Raw genomic sequence first — 13,928 nt, 5'->3', positions numbered from 1 at the left:
TGTTCTTTCAGCAAAGCCAGGTCACCTACCATTTATCTTTGTACCCACTGTCCTTCTAGAGCATGATAGCACCTTGTATGCTGTGTGCACTCAAAAGACTCTTAACTGATCACCAAAGGAATGTGTTAGTCACCCATTTTATGATGTGGCCACTTAGCTTTTCAAATAAAATACTACTTCAATAGACCACAAAAACTATTCAAAAAATAGAACTAATAGCTAGGATTCATATGCCAGACACTTGTCTGGCCTCTTTACATATATAAAAAGTTAGTTAAAAAGATTTTTGAGCAGGAGGCCAAACACGTGAGTTGTTTATAAAGTGTCAGCTCTTTACTTAAAAAGAAGACAGCTCTCACACCTTTGCGATGACTGAATGTTAGGCCTTGCAGCTCTTTCAGCGGACCCACGCCTCACTTGTGTTGCTATCCATGGGAAAAAAATCCTCGAATAAAGCAGCCAGATAGAACATTAACTAGAAATTTAGAAAGACCATTAACTGTAAATTAACATCTCACACATCCATGGTATAATTTTTCAGAATCTTGTGGAATTTGCAAAATTAAGGAAAATGGCAACTAAGTTAAATTGTATTCTCAAAAAAAAATATATATATATATATAGGGAAGCTATCCATGTATTTTAAGATACATGTGTATTTACTAGCTGAATTGATGATTTGAGAACTAAGTGCTTAGAGTTATTTATGGGGAAATATACCTCTCTTTGCCAACCCTGGGTCCCTTGGGTTTGAAGTATATGTGGTTTGGAAGTTGGCGCATGGTGTGCTTTCTTGTTCCACCTCACACAGAGAGGCCACTCCCAATCACTTGCCAGTCATATTGACAGGTAATTCCATTAACATTTACATTTCGCCTTTGAAAACTTTCCCAGGATTTGGGGACAGCAGCTGCTGACTTGGATAATTGCAGTAATGCTCCAAAGAGTCCACTCAAGAAATGGAGAAGGGCATGGAGGCAACTAAGGGAAGAATGTGTTTAGTAAAAATCTCACATTAGCCCAAAGCTGATCATGGGATCCACCCACAGCAAATCCATGGGACTGAGTGGAGCATTTAGCAGAGTGGGTGAGATGGAATCAGAAGGGATGGGGCCGAGGTCAGAGGAGTCAAAGGGTCTCTGCCTGGAGACCGGCCAGTTGCCATCACTGCCCCAGGACAACTTGGTCCAAAGAATCACACCTACTTGAACATGTAGGAAACTGAGGTAGGCACTACAATGGTCATTTTTTAATTAAAATGAGAGATGAAGGCGTCCCAAGCCCAGACATACCACATGTGTGTACCCAGAGCATTCCTTCTCTGCGATCAAGCCCAATGTCAAGCACATTCCACCCTGTTTACCCAGAGAATTCGCTCCTCTAACTTTTTCATGTTTGTGTGAATAGAGGCCTGCCATCAAATCCCATATCCTTGAGTGGGAATGAACACATGTCCTGGTGACTGTGAATCCTAAGTGGGAGTTAGAGGAGTAGAAAGTCTCATGGCTTCTGGTCAGAGATGGGATGATCTTGTTAGTGGATCCAGAAATACTAAAATGAAACCTCTGGCTGCTCCCCCTACTGTTCTATCCCCACGGGGATCAGCTCTGCCATTAGACTACATCTATTTGAAATAAAATGGCCCAAAATAACTCCTGTCCAGGATCAGACCTCCAAGATACCTTCTGTGGCCTGGCCCCATTTGGATAGGAGAGTGTGTTTAGATACTCATGAAAACAAACTGAAACCTATTAGGACTATATGTGGTGAGCTTCCTTTTGGCACGCTAATCAGTTGTAGATCTTATTTCCCTCATTTCCTTTCCATTAGGGGAGATTGTAACCCCAGGTACCATCATTGACCTATTTTATTGGCTTTATTCAAAAGGCTGTCCCATCTTGACTGCTTGAAATTAAATGGTTCCTCTCTGGAAAGCCAGCCATATCCATCGCAGAGTCTTTCTCAATGGCTGTCTCCACATGGGCAAGCTCATGCCCCCCACTTCTTTGGGCTCTTCCACTTTGCTTCCCTGATATGTGCGTCCTTCCAGGGCTCCCAGCAGTGCACTCAGTACCGTGGACTAAAATTAATTGAATTGAAGGGGGAGGGTCAAGAGAACAAGAACCCCTGGCAGAAGATCCTCTGATATCATGACTTACAGTTGGACTCATATGGAGTTAAATGCTTCTTGAGATAAAAAGTAGCTGTGCAAACTAAAAGTAATTTAAACAACTTTTTGATTAGGCAGGAAAAGGAGGGTACTACATATTAAGAACTCCCACTTATGCAAAAATGTTCATGTTGTCAGTCCACAAGCATGCGCTGAGGGTCTCTGAGCTGGATGTTAGAGGTCCAGGATGGAAGAAAGAAGGGCCCTGCTCTCAAGTGCTAAATAAACCCCTCCCACTACAGTCAGGTAACTAGCCAAAATGAGGGGTCCAAGAGGAGAACCCAGGTATGCTTCGCGTGGTCCTAGATGACTCTACAGAGGAGGTAGCCTTTGAGCTGAGGCTCAGAGGGGAACAGGAATTTACTGGGCAGAAGGGGAGGTATGTGTGTGGTGTGTGTGTGTGTGTATAGAAGGCTGGTGGGCGGGTGTTGCATATTTCAGTCCAAGGGAACAGCATTTGCAAAAGTATGGAGGCATAGAAACCAGAAAGACAGAAGGAGCTCAGTATTGCTGGAGCACAAAATATGACTGGAAAGGAAATGGCAGGAGATGAGATGAGGCTGCGTGGATGGACCCTTCTCAAAGGTCTTGGTGTTCAGTGTAGAGAAGTTACCTTTTAGCCATAGGAGCATTGAAGGGTTTTCAGCAGGGAAGTCACAAGATCCTGTTTATGTTCCAGGAAACTCAGTTTTGGAATTTTATGAGGCTATAAATTTGAAAGCCATAGTGCAAAATAGGTTCCCTCCATCTCTGAATTCTAATTGTTTACTGGTTGCCTGGAGTGTCGTGCCTACCAAGAGCATGAGAAGCACAAGGATCAGTTGGAAAGGGATTATCAATTAGCCACATTCCTTATGGTAGCAAGTGGTGGCACCAGCGCTCTTGTCTATAAACTAGTGAGGAGATTTCTGCCACCTCCCAGGCAAGAGATAGAGCAAATGACATGGAATGCCATCTGTGCCTGCACAGTTGGGTAAGTCAGTCAGGGGGTCAGACTCCAAGGGAGCTGGTTACTTTAAACTCTACCATGGCCAACATGCTCTGTGTCGTCAGTCTCACAGACAGTCCCTGGTTGCCTCTGAGACATGGATCAAGGGCAGGATTGGAGTGGCCATTTCTCATTATTAAGAGCCTGCTTGATCAGCCATCCTCTACTAATGTGAAAACTTCTGCTCATTGGTGGCTTTAGCCTGCGCACAGAATGAGATGTTCCCTCCTCAGTCACCACCTGAGTGTTAGCTAACACCTGTGTCATGTCACATAATTACACTTTCTTTTTTGTGGTGAGAACATTTAAGATCTACTCTGTTAGCAACTTTCAAGTATATAACACAGTATTATTAACTATAATCACCATGCTTTACAGCAGATCTCCAGAACTTATTCGTCTTATAACTGGAAGTTTGTACCTTTTGACCAACATCTCCCCATTTGCCCCACCCCCCACCCCAAGCCCCTGGTAACCTCCATTCTACTCTCTGTTTCTATGAGTTTAGCCTTTTTAGACTCTACGTATAAGTGATATCATACAGTATTTGTTTTTCTCTGTCCGTGTATTTCACTTAGCATAATGCCCTCAAGGCACTTTGTCTTTCATTCTATTAATGTGGAATATCATATTTATTGATTTATTTATTTTCAAACTTCCTTGCATCCCAGGGATAAAGTCCACTTGATCATGGTGTATGAGCCTTTTAGTGTGCTGTTGAATTTGTTTTGCTAAAATTTTGTAGAGAATTTTTGCATCTATATTCTTCAGGGGTATTGAGTTGTAGTTTTCTTTTCTTGTAGTGTTCTTATATGGCTTTAGGATCAGGGTGGTGACCGCTGCCCTTGTAAATCAGTTTGGGAGTGTTACATCCTCTTCAGTTTTTGGAAGAGTTTGAGAAAGATTAGCACTAATTTTTCTTTGAATATTTGGTGTAATTCATCAGTGAAACCTCCGGTCCTAGGCTTTTCTGTGTTGGGAGGTTTTTGATAACTGATTCAATCTTCTTACTCATTATTGATCTGTTCAGATTTTTAATTTGTGTTTCAGTCTTGGTAGGTTTTATGTTTCTAGAAATTTATCCGTTTCTTTTAGGTTGTCAAATTTATTGGCGTATAATTGTTTATAGTACTCTTGTATTTCTGTGGTATGAGTTGTAACATCTCCTCTTTCATTTCTGATTTTATTTGTCTTCTCTTTTTTCTTAGTTTAGCTAAAGGTTTGTCAATTTTGTTTATCTTTTAAAAAACAGGACTGAATTTCATTGATCTTTTCTGTTGTTTTTCTAGTCTCTATTTTATTTACTTATGCTCTGATCTTTGTTATTTACTTCTTTCTTCTAACTATAGGCTTAGTTTGTTGTTCTTTTCCTATTTCCTTGAGGTGTAAAATTAGGTTGTTTATTTGAGGTTTTTTTCTCTTAACATAGACATTTGTCTCTATAAACCTCCTTTGTAGAACTGTTTTTGCTGCATCTCATAGGTTCTGGTATGTTGTATTTACATTTTCATTTTTTTCAAGATATTTTTTGATTTCTCTTTTGATTTCTTCTTTGACCCATTGGTTGTTCAAAAGTGTTTTGTTTAATTTCCACATATTTGTGAATTTTCCAGCTTTCTTTCTGTTTTTGATTTCTAGTTTCATATCATTGTGGTTAGAAAAGATACTTGGTATGGTTTCAGTTTTCTTAAATTTGTTAAGACTTGTTTTGTGATGTAGCATATGACCTATCCTGGAGAATGTTCTACGTATGCTCAAGAAGAAGGTGTATTCTGCTGATATTGGATGGAATGTTCTATATATGTCTGTTAGGTCCATTTGGTCTAAAGTATTATTCAAGGTCAACGTTTCTTTGTTGATTTTCTGTATAGATGATCTATCTGTTGTTAAAAGAGTGGTACTGAAATCCCCTGCTATTATTGTATTTTTGTATATTTCTCCCTTCAGATTTGTTAGTATTTGCTTAATATATTTAGGTTCTCCAAGTTGGGTGCATATATATTTACAAATGTTTTAACTTCTTGGTGAGTTGGCCCCTTTATCATTATATAATGGCCTTGTTTGTCTCTTGTTACAGTTTTTGGCTTAAAGTCTATATTGTCTGACATAAATATAGATACCCCTGCTTTCTTTTGGGTCACACTTGCATGGCGTATCTTTTCCCATCCCTTCACTTTGAGCCTACCTGTGTCCTTAAAGCTGAAGTGCATCTTTTTTTAGGCAGCATATAGATGGGTCTTCTTTTTTTAATCCATCCAGCCACTCTGCGCCTCTCAATTGGAGAATTCAGTCCATTTACATTTAGAGTAGTTATTGACAGGTAAGGACTTACTAGGGCCTTTGTATTAGTTATTTTCTGTCTGTTTTGTAATCCCCTTGTTCCTTTCTTCTGCTCTGGCTGCCTTCCTTTGTGGGTTGATGATTTTTCATTGGGATATGCTTTGATTTCCGCCTCTTTATCTTTTGTGAATCTACTATAGGTTTTTGCTTTGTGGTTACCATGAGCTTTATGTAAAACATTTTATAGATATAACAGTCTATTTTATACTGATAGCTTTAATTGCATACAAAAACTCTAAGCTTTACTCTGCCCCTTTTGTGTTTTTGATGTCAAAACCTACCTCTTTTTATATTGTGTATTCATTAACAAATTATTGTAGGTATAACTATTTTTAATACTCTATCCTTTGACTTTTATACTGGAATTAAGTGGTTAAGACTCTTCCATATTACAGTATTAGAGTTTTCTGAATTTGATGATATAGTTACCTATATCAGTGTGTTGTATATTTTCATATGTTTTCATATTACTAATTAGCATCCTTTCATTTAAGCCTGAAGAACTCCTTTCAGCATTTCTTGTAAGACAGGTCTAGTGTTAATGAATTCCTACAGCCTTGCTTGTCTGGGAAAGGCTTTATTTTTTCATTTCTGAAGGACAGGTTTGCTGGGTAAAGAATTCTTGGTTGGCATGTTTTCTTTCAGCACTTTGAATATGTGATCACACTCTCTCCTGGCCTGTAAAGTTTCTACTGATAAATCCGCTGATGGCCTTATGAGAGTTCCCTTGTAAGTTGCAAGGTTTTTTTTCTTGCTGCTTTTAAGATTTTGTCTTTGATTGTTGATGATTTTATTATAAGGTGTCTTGGAGAGGATCTCTTTTAGTTGATTTTGTTTGGTGACCTATGAGCTTCATTAATTTAGATATCCAGATCTCTCCCCAGATTTTGGAAGTTCTCAGCCATTATTTCTTTAAATAAGCTTTCTGCCCCTTCTCTTTCTCTTCTCCTTCTGGAACTCCAATAATTCACAGATTGTTTCTTTTGGTGGTATCCGTAGATCAAATAGGCTTTCTTAGCTCTTTCTTGTTATTTTTCCCTTGTTCTTCTCTGCCTGGATAATTTCTAAGTTCCTGTCTTCTATCTCACAGATTCTTTCTTCAACTTGATCCATTCTGATGTTCATGTTCTCTAGTGCATTTTTCATTTCTTTTATTGTATTCTTCAGCTCCAGAATTTCTGTTTGGCTCTTTTTTATTATTTCCATCTTTTTGTTAAACTTTTCCTTTTGTTCATGTATTATATTCCTGAGTTTATTGAATTGTCTTTCTATATTTTCTTGTAGCTCATTGAATTTCCTTTAAAAGCTATTTTGAAGTCTATATTGGGTAACTTGCAGATCTCCAGGTATTTGGGGTTGGTTACAAGAAGATTATTGTGATCCTTTGGTGGTGTCTTGTTTCCTTGATTTTTCATGATCTTTTAAGTTTTGCATTGCTGTCTTTATATTCAAAGTGCAGTCACTTCTCCATCTTTACTCGCTGCCTTCGAGAGAGAAATACCTTCTCTCAGCCCTGCTAGCAATTCTGGGGCTTTCTCAGACCTTCTGTGGATACACCTGCTCCGTGCTTCTTGCTCCCTCTTGTGTCAGAATTCTTAAGCTTGTATGCCTTCTCTTAATCCTGCAACACACCAGGCTGGGTATGCTGCAAGCCTCCTTTTTATTTCCCCAAAGATGGCACTAAGCTCAAGTTTGTGGTCTCTCCCTGGCCCACAGATTCAGGTTGGCTTCCAAAATGTGCTCACTAGCCTTCTGCCAAAGCTCACTTTCTCTTCCATTACTGAATGTGTGTACAGGGAGCTGACCATGACTCAGTACTCTGGCTCATGTGAGAGAGAAATGGACCTCTTTGACAGTGTCCTGCACAGCTGGGGAAGCCAGGTGCTCACTCACATGCTCTCCCTTTCCCCCACTGAAGAAATCACAGGCAGAGAAGATCTCTCTTGGTCCTAAGCTGTGCCATCTTGGGGGAGGGGTGATGCAGATAAGCAGATAAGGTCAAGCTATTGCTCTAATCCTCTTCAGTGTGGCCAAACTCGTTTTTGGTTTTTTTGCTCCAATGATATGCTGGAACTTCTTCTCTGGAAACCTGCACTTCTGCAAAGGTTCTCTTGTCTGTGGGTAATTGTCTAAAACAGTGCTTTTCAGGGGCTCCCAGATCACAGCCAAGAGGGCCTGGAACAAGTTCATTGGTCCATAGCCAGGATCACAGTCTCTATGCCTATTACCCAATGAACAGGTTGGCAAGACTCCTCCCAGGTCTCTTAGCTTATGGTGCTGGATCCCACAGCTCCCACAAACACACTTTTGTCCATGGATGAGTGCTAAATTATTATTGTTAGGGAGAGTGGCAAAATGAGGACTGTCACATTCCACCATGATGTTGGCATCAAATCCTGTAGTCCTTAATTTTAATTAGAATTAGTAGAATAGACTCACAATGTATTTTATTTTTAAAGTAGTTATTTCATAGATCTGTTCCCCAGAAATCTTAGAAACAGCAATCAAGGCAGTTGCAATGAGTGACTCTAGTGTTCAAATTCTGGCTGCCATTTGTCATTTCTCATAAAGGGAGACAGGACTCCTTGGATAAATGTCTGATTCCAGGTCTGAAGAGGATGTTAGCTGAGCCTGCGGCACTGTGTCATACCAGAAGGTAAGGAAGCTGTCAAATGCTACTTGGGACGTATTAAAATGACAGGAACAGGCTTGGAAAGTTTCCCACCAGCCAGAGGTATGATAATTGGAGCATCAATAAGCATATGAGCATAGTAATTGTAATAATTTGAAACACATCAAATATGTTTATATATGAATTCGTAATAATATTAAAAACAACAACTCATCGATCACTTTTGGAAGATGCTAGGAGCCAAGTTATTGTTTTGAAAAACTAGATACTAATAAAGGAAAATAATTAAGTATTTATCTTGCCCTTTTTGTACCACTTGCTATCACTGTATAAATAAATAATTGATGAGGGAAAGGTTCTCTTCATAAAAGTGTTTCAGTTTAAAAGAAGGACTGATGGAATTAATAATGTCATACTTTTGTAACCTCTAAGGAATCTAGATCTATCTAGATCTATCTATCTAATCTAGAATTATCATCAATGGTTACCAACATCACAAAGAGAGTGAATCAGCCGTTCTATGACTCTTAATGGAAGTACCACCACCACTTATGAAGTAGTCTTTCTAAAAGTGAATTGAACCCAAATCTGATCAAAACTCTGTATTTAGTCACTGAATGAGAGCAAATACGTTTATTTGCTCTCTGTTTAGCAGAGAGCTGCTGTTTAGCAGAGGACCTTGTTTTATGAGACAAGAATGTGACACCTAAATCTAGGCTGTAGGTTGCTTCAACAAATAAATTCCAAGGGAAATAAGAGAGGAAGAGGTAAACTCTACAGATCAGGAATTGACTGGCTTTTTCTGTAAATTGCCAGATAATACATATAATCATGTGCCACATAACAATGTTTCAGTCAATGATGAACCACATATATGATGGTGGTCCTGTAAGATTATAATGGAGCTGAAGAATTCCTATCAACTAGTGACATCGTGGCCATTGTAACATTGTAGTGCAATGCATTACTCACATGTTTTTGGTGGTGTTGGTGTAAACAAACCTGCTGTACCGCCAATCATGTAAAAGTATAGCACACACAATTAAGTACAGTACATAATACTTGATGATGATAGTAAGTATGTTATTGGTTTATATATTTGTTATACTATACTTTTTGTTGTTATTTTAAAGTGTATTCTTTCTACCTATGAAAAATAGTTTACTGTAAAACAGTATGTCGTGTTATGCTGGCAGTAGCCTTATACGTGTTGTGTTACTGCATCTCTTGATTGCATCATTTTCTTTTGTGCTTAATTTAATCTTGTGTTGTTTTGCTCATCATGGCCCCTAAGCATACAAAATCCATTGCTAATGTTGTCAGTAAGAGGCCACACCAGTGATTGACTTGGAAATGAAATTAAAAGTGATTAAGTGCTACAAAGGTGGAAAATCAGTGATGGTTATTGCTCCCCAGTTAGGCATGTCCCATTCCACCATAGCTACGATCCTGAAAAAAGAGAACAAAGTGATGGAAGTTTTTAAAGGATCTCCTTCATTGAAGGAAATGAAATTAACAAAAATTTGAGAAGGGCCTGTATAAGACATGGAGAAACTTCTAAAGACCTGGATTGAAGACCAGACACAGAAGTGTATCCCTCTCAGCACCATGACCATCAGGGACAAAGCAAACAATTTGTTCACGATGTTGAAAGAAAAGGCTGGACCCATCTACAATGTTGAATTTACTGCTAGTTCTGGATGATTTAAGTGATTCAACAATTATTACTCATTACATAATGTGAAAGTGAGTGGTGAGTCTGTGACTGCTGATGCGAAGGCAGCTGAAGGATTTGGGGAAACTCTAGATAAGCTGATTGTGGAGGAAATTACTTACCAGAGCAAATATTCAATATGGATGAAACCTCCCTATTCTGGAAACAGATGCCTGAAAGGACTTTCATCCATCAGGAAGACAAGTCAGTGCCAGGCCTCAAGGCTTTTAAGGACAAGAATAGTCTTGCTTGGGAGCAATGTTGCAGGCTACAAATTGAAACCCTTAGTGATCTGGCACAGTGGGAACCCTAAGACTGTCAAGCATATCAATAAGCACACATGCCAGTGTACTACAGGAGCAATAAGAAGCCATGGATGACCCAGCTCCTCTTCCAAGATGTTCTTCTGAATTGTTATACCAGCAAAATTGAGAAGTACTGTTTGGAGAATAACATCTTTCAAGATTTTGCTTATTGTTAATAATGCTCCAAACATCCTCCTTTTATTGGTGATCTTTGTCCCAATATCAAAGCAGTATTTCTCCCTCTAAACATCACCTCTTTGACACATCCAATTGGATCAAGGAGTTATAGCAGTTTTTAAGGCCTACTACCTGAGGAGGATTTTTGCCCAGTCTATTGCTACAACTGAGGAAGACACTGATACAATTCTGGAAGGATTACAATATCTATGACTAGGACCTTGCTTGGGCTTAGGGTGATGTCACCAAGGAGTATTATGAATGGCATGTGGAAGAAGACACTCAAGAGTTTAGTCCATGGCATCAAAGGATTTGCCAAGGATGAGGAGGGTGCGAAAGGAAACAAGCCTATGGTTGAGATGGCAAATAACTTTAACCTGGGTATCGATGGAGATGTTATTGAGGAGTTCCTAGAGGTGGTTCCTGAGGAATTGATTAATGAGGAGTTGTTGGAACTGGAGCAGGAAGACATAGCTGAAGAAGGGGCAAGAGAAAAGGAAACTGCAGAAGAAGAAAAAGAAGAACCTACAAAAAAATTCATGGTGAAAGATTAAGCAGAAGCTTTTACAGACCTCCATAAGCTCCTTAAAAAGTCTGAAACGTAGACTTCAATACTGAAAGGTTTTCATTAAGAGAGAGGAATGTTCATGGTGGCTCATCTGCTTACAAGCAAATCTGTGATGAAAAAAAGAAACCAAGCAAACCACCATGGATGTACTTCTTAAGAGTGACATCTCCTCAAGAAGAGCCTCAGGAAGGTCCTTCAGGAGGTATTTTGAAAGAAAGTATTGTTATCATAGGAGATGACAGCTCCATGCTTGTTATTATCCCTGAAGACCTTCCAGTGGGACAAGATAGAAGGTGGCAGACAGTGATATTGATGATCGTGACCCTGTGTAGGCCTAGGCTAATGTGTGTCTTTGTGTCTTAGTTTTTAACAAAAACATTTTAAAAGTAAAAAAAAAATATATTTAATTTAAAAATGGAAGAAAGCTTATAGAATAAGAATATAAAGAAAGAAAATATTTTTTACAGCTATACAATGTGTCTGTGTTCTAAGCTGAGTGTTATTATGGAGTCAAAAGTTTTAAAAAATTTAAAAGTTTATAAAGTAAAATAGTTGCAGTAAGTTAGGTTAATTTAATATTGAAGAAAAATATTTTTTATAAACTTAGTGTAACCTAAGTGTGCAGTGTTTATGAAGTCTGCAGTAGTGCATAGTAATGTCCCAGGCCTTCACATTCACTCTCCATTCATTCGCTGACTCACCCAGAGCAACTTCCCGCTCTGCAAGCTCCATTCATGGTAAGTACTCTATACAGGTATATAATTTTTTATCTTTTATACCGTATTTTTACTGTATGTTTTCTATGTTTAGATATGTTTTAATATAAAAATACAATTGCGTTGCAATTGCCTACAATATTCCATAGAGTAACATGCTGTATGGGTTTGTAGCATAGGAGCAATAGGCTATACCACATAGCCCAGGTGTGTCGTAGACTATTGCACCTAGGTTTGTGTACATACATTCTGTGATGTTCACACAATGACAAAATCACCTAACAATGCATTTCTCAGAACGTATCCCCATTGTTAAGAGACACATGACTGTATTTTAGACTTTGTGGGCCAGTTTATTCAACTCTGCTGTTGTAGCGTGAAAGCAGCCATAGACAATGGGTGCAACAGTATTCTAATAAAACATTTTTACAAAAAGTCATCTAGCCCGTGGGCCATAATTTGCCAACCCCTGCTGTAAATTTTTAAAGACTTAAAAGATACATGAACCAATCAGCGTGTCTGCATATCATTTGAACGCTGATTCAAGCAAACTATAAAAAAAAATTATGAGACAGTATGTGATACTTGAACACTAAACCCTTACTGGATATTTGATGATATTAAGGAATTATTGTTAATTAATTTTAGGTGTAATATTGTTGCTGAGGTTATTCTAAGAAATATATACACACTGAAATATTGATGGATGAAATGATGTCATGCTGAGATTTTGAAATTGGGGGAATGGTGAGAGAAGAAATGAAATAAGATTAGCCATGAGTTTATTAGTTATTAAAACTGGTTGATGGATGCAAATGGGTTCATTATAATCTTCTATATATTTCTGGATGTGTATGAAGCTTTCCATAATAAAATGTTTAAAAATAGCACCAGGAAACTTCTGCTTCCAGTCAAGATGGAGTGTCAGGAAGTGGGTTTACCCTCATGCCGAAAAAAAAAAGGACAATATATAAGACACAAGACATTGAACATTAGACAACAAAGTGATCCCCATAAGAGGAGATACAAACAAGGTTAGTCCTATGGTTGCTGAGCTTACTGCCTTGAGAGTGTTTCCAGGATGTGGTATAGGGAGGAGGAACCCAGATGGACCCTGGCAGACTGCTTGATGTGAGGAGTTAGGGCTGAGAGTTGGTGAGTGAAAGAGGCTAGAGTTTGAGGTCAGAGCACAAGAGAGGGGAGAGCTGCACAGAGAGAAAGAACTCCAGCAATTTATGGAGGGTTTGCCTCTGCTACTAAGCAGAGTGCTGACCAATGTGTGTGAGGAAATTATATGCAGCTGGGGAAAGGGCCAGCTAGAAGTATTAGAGGGAACAGTGCCCACTGCTGATGCAGAGCCAAGAAAAGCGCCTGTACCCACTAACCAAAATGGAAACGCACTGAGTTTAATATCTAGGGGGGCCTTGCCTCAGCAATGGGAAATAATTAGCCCTGGAATAAAAACTAGTCTGGTCACACCTAACAAACCCTAAAAGCAAGACCCAAAAGAACCAAACTGTTTCCAAGAAATGTAACTACCTTCCAGACAAAGCTTAGTAAAACTTACAGGACTATAAACTTGTCCGGCACCAAACAATATAAAATTCACAATGTCTGGCATCCAATAAAAAGTTATAAGGAATACAAAGGAGCAGGAAAGTATGACCCATAATAAGGAGAAATTATTCAATCAAAACCAACCTAGAACTGACATAGTTGTTAGAATTATCAGACAAGATCATTAAAAGTTATAACAACAGCAGAGTTGAATAAACTGTATTCTCTATGTTGAAAACTTTAAGTAAACATGTTGAAGATATTTTTAAAGGTCCAAATCAGACTTCCAGATATGAAAGCTACAATATCTGAGATGAAAAAGTAACTCAATGGGATTAACAGTGGATTGGATATTACAGGAAAAAAAAGATCAGTAAACATGAAGACATAGAAACAAAAACTATCCGAAATGAAACAGAAAATAGAATTAAAGAAATTTAAAACCCATCAATGAACTGTGGGAAAAGTGCAGTCAGTGTAAAATATGTGTAATTGGAGTCTCTGAAAGAGGGATGTGGGACACACAAAAAAAATAATTGAAGAAATAAGCAGTACTTAGGGGAAATTTATATCACTAACCACCTGTATTAGAAAGGAAGCAAGACCTCGAATCAATGATCTCAATTTCCACCTTAAAAACTATAGAAAAGAAGAGCAAGTTAAACCTAAAGTAAGCAGAAGAAATGAAATAACGATCAGAATGGAAATCAGTGAAGCAGAACACAGAAAAACAACAGAGGACTCAACAAAACCAAGAAAGA

The 13,928-nt window shown here is 38.5% G+C and overlaps 1 protein-coding gene across 5 annotated transcripts in view; it reads left to right on the top strand.

Moving 5' to 3' along the window:
• OTUD7A (OTU deubiquitinase 7A) overlaps window positions 1-13,928 on the top strand; it is a 392,936-nt gene that overhangs the window by 219,544 nt on the left and 159,464 nt on the right. Inside the window, exon 5 of one of the 5 annotated variants that reach the window (XM_070496820.1) lies at window positions 8,070-8,154. The exons of the other annotated variants lie outside the window; for them this stretch is intronic. The gene's annotated coding sequence lies outside the window, so the exon portion shown is untranslated. The remainder of the gene's footprint in view (window positions 1-8,069; window positions 8,155-13,928) is intronic. 5 annotated transcript variants of the gene reach the window in all.

The sequence above is a fragment of the Equus asinus genome, chromosome 2 (genome assembly GCF_041296235.1).
Source record: "Equus asinus isolate D_3611 breed Donkey chromosome 2, EquAss-T2T_v2, whole genome shotgun sequence".
Taxonomy (NCBI): domain Eukaryota; kingdom Metazoa; phylum Chordata; class Mammalia; order Perissodactyla; family Equidae; genus Equus; species Equus asinus.
The sequence above is the reverse complement of the archived record's forward strand: the minus strand, read 5'-3'. Positions and strand labels throughout refer to the sequence as shown.